Below are 3,072 nucleotides of genomic sequence, written 5' to 3' on the forward strand. Positions count from 1 at the left end.
CAACGAATTTTACTAAAATGACTTCATTTTGTCTCTACAACTACAACAAAAAAAAGAGTATTCATAACATGTACAGACAGCCTCAAATTGAGACACTGACACATGGCCCAGATGGTAAAGAAACTTCCTACAATATAGGAGACCCAGATTTGATCACTGGGTCAGGAAGATCCTTTGGAGAGGAAATGGCAACCCACTCCAGTATTTTTGCCTGGGAAATCCCATGGACAGAGGAAACTGGAGGGCTATATAATCCATGGAGTCGCAAAGAGTCAGATACAACTGACCAACTAACACTTTCATACATATTCTGTGGATTTTCAAATATGACTTTGGAAAACTCAGCAGCCATATGTACATATATATTAAATTTAACATGCTGAAGTTGAGATTAGTGAACTGTGTTACAATTTGCTGTTCTTAACTGGATTGTTTGGTTTCCTGCCTTAAATTTTTATTATTAAATGAAATATGAACAGCATAGCTATGAAGGAAGGTTATCTTCACTTAACTATTACAAAATTAATATGGATCAGGAGGCTTCTCTGATTGTATCCTTAAGATCATCAAGAGTTAAAGTGCTAATTCCCCATGTGTAATTGGGCTTTAAAAATTCTATGATTCTCTATTGAAGTGAATTGCAAGTCGCTCAGTCGTGTCCAACTCTTGGAATGCATCCCATGGAATTCTCAAGGCAGAATACTGGAGTGGGTAACCTTTTCCTTCTCCAGAGGATCTTCCCAACCCAGGGATTGAACCCAGGTCTCCTGCGTTGTAGGCAGATTCTTTACCAGCTGAGCCACAAGGGAAGCCCAAGAATACTGGAATGGGTTGTCTCTTCCTTCTCCAGTGGATCTTCTTGACCCAGGAATGGAACTAGGGTCTCCTGCATTGCAGGCAGATGCATTACCAACTGAGATATCAGGGATGATTCTCTATTTAGTGAACCAGATATTCTCAGGGCAAAAGCTCTTACCTAGCTGTCAAGTAGACAAACTTGAAAAGCTATATTAACTCTTAAGATTGCCAAAGAACTATAATTGGCCTAAGGTAATAATTCACTGACTCTCACTTTAGTGATCTGAATGAATTAGGAATTAACTTCAGTTTGTAGCAAACTTTATATTAAATGATAAATTCTAAGAAAACAAAAACACTAAGAAGTAAATTATTTCACTAAATTATTAAAATTTCTATTTTAAACTTCATTTGTATCTTTATGTTCCTATGACTATATTTAATAGATTTGATGGAAAATATATAGATTGATAAACTTGACAAATATGAGTGCTCGCTTCAGCAACACTTATACTAAAATTGGCATGATATAGAGACAATTAGCATGGCCCCTGCATAAGAGTGACACACAAACTCATGAAGCAGTCCATGTTTTCAAGACCTTTGGACTGTAAAAAAAAGAAAAAAGACACACATGATGTTAAAGTGAACAATCCAAGACTTTGAAAGTAAGGTTAAGAAATCTAGGATTGTTACAACTCAACTTTTCCTTCATATAAACTCAAAAAAGCCCCCCAACCACTGCCTCTTCTCAGGATTTCCATCCTTAATGGAGGACATGCAAATAAGTTCAGAAAAGGAGAAAGGCATTCATCGTTTGGCATTTGGTATACTTGAATTCTACTATTCTTATTACAGACTGTCCAGCATCATATGACAATATGAGGTTTTATTTTCAACGTAAAATCTCAATGTTAAGTAGCAAAAATATGGCTATAAAATGATACCTTTTCTATTTCATCTATGCGAAAATATGTAGAAGTTTAAAAGTCATTCTGCATGAGTGTTAAAATAACTTGGAATCTTTACATGCTTTCTCTTCTGTTTCTTAAATTTCACATGCTATATATGTATGTTATTTATAAGATTTATCACAAAGACCAAAAGGAGTCTCAAATCCTCTACTTTCATAACTAAAATTTTTGGTTTCTGGATATCTCAAAATATTTATGTTAATTATATATGTGTGTGTGTGTGTGTGCATGTGTGTGTGTGTGTGTGTGTATCCTAAAAAGAAAACACATTAGCCTCTGGCTGCTTCAAGGCTATATTTGATAGAAGAGCTCTGTTCTCAGTAGTGTTTTTCCTGACAGTAGTTTTGCAGGGCAGTGTAGAGACATCTTTTAAACACACGAACAAATGTATTTGTGGTTAAACAAGGACCAGGCTCTGCAATGACAACCCAGCAAAGAGCTTCATGCCATATCTTTCCACCTATTTCATAGTCTAGTTTTACCAAGATATTCTCCTAAGAAAATCCTTATCAGGAGGAAAAAAAAAAATGAGTTGTATATAGTTCATTCTATCCAGTGTCTTAAGCTGTGTTTCTATGGCAACATTTAGAATTTGAAACTTTTCAAAGACTACCATTTCTCATGTTAAACAACAAACATTTTAGGGAAACTGCTGAACTCACAGTAATGACTTTAAAAAAAAGTGAGACATTTTTAAGAATTTGTTTTTCTCTATATCTGCAGGAGGCAGGAAAAAAAGGAAAAATGTATCTTCCGGCACCCCCTTTCCTTATCTACTTTCTCACTTCAAACAGGTTTCTCATTATGTTTCTACTCATATTTTCATATATCAAAAAATCTGAAATATATTTGTGGTAGGTTTTTGAGGTTGATCAATGTTCTTAAGTCAAAATGTATAGCACAATAAGAGATACTTTATACTACATAGTCTTAACCTTAAAAATTATATCTGTTATTTCATTTGAGCCCCCAATAATCTGTTCAAGTATATAGATCTGCTTAACAAATATGTGATTAAGTTTTAATGGAGTGCTTGCCTAAAGCCAAATGTGTATTAAAAGTGGTTCTAGAACCTATGGTTTCTGACTAAATTCTACTCTTTACCAGGTAGTCTTCTTGATACTCTATTCATTACTGTGGTCTAAGAATGTGGTAGATCTTAGATCCCATTTCACAGTTTCATACTCAGTTCAACATGGACCCTGAGTGTAAAATCATGGTTATCTAAACTTTAGAGAAATATGGAACTATGGTTAGTCTGATTACAAGTAAATATAGGAGGCACTGTGTTCATTGCTGC

The 3,072-nt window shown here is 34.7% G+C and overlaps 1 non-coding gene across 1 annotated transcript; it reads left to right on the top strand.

The window, feature by feature from the left end:
• The first annotated feature begins 1,287 nt into the window (after positions 1-1,287).
• Positions 1,288-1,394, top strand: LOC128070735 (U6 spliceosomal RNA). Its single transcript, XR_008201704.1, has one exon. It is a non-coding gene; the product is annotated as a U6 spliceosomal RNA (small nuclear RNA).
• The last annotated feature ends 1,678 nt before the right edge of the window (positions 1,395-3,072 follow it).

The sequence above is a fragment of the Budorcas taxicolor genome, chromosome X (genome assembly GCF_023091745.1).
Source record: "Budorcas taxicolor isolate Tak-1 chromosome X, Takin1.1, whole genome shotgun sequence".
NCBI classification, from domain to species: Eukaryota; Metazoa; Chordata; class Mammalia; order Artiodactyla; family Bovidae; genus Budorcas; species Budorcas taxicolor.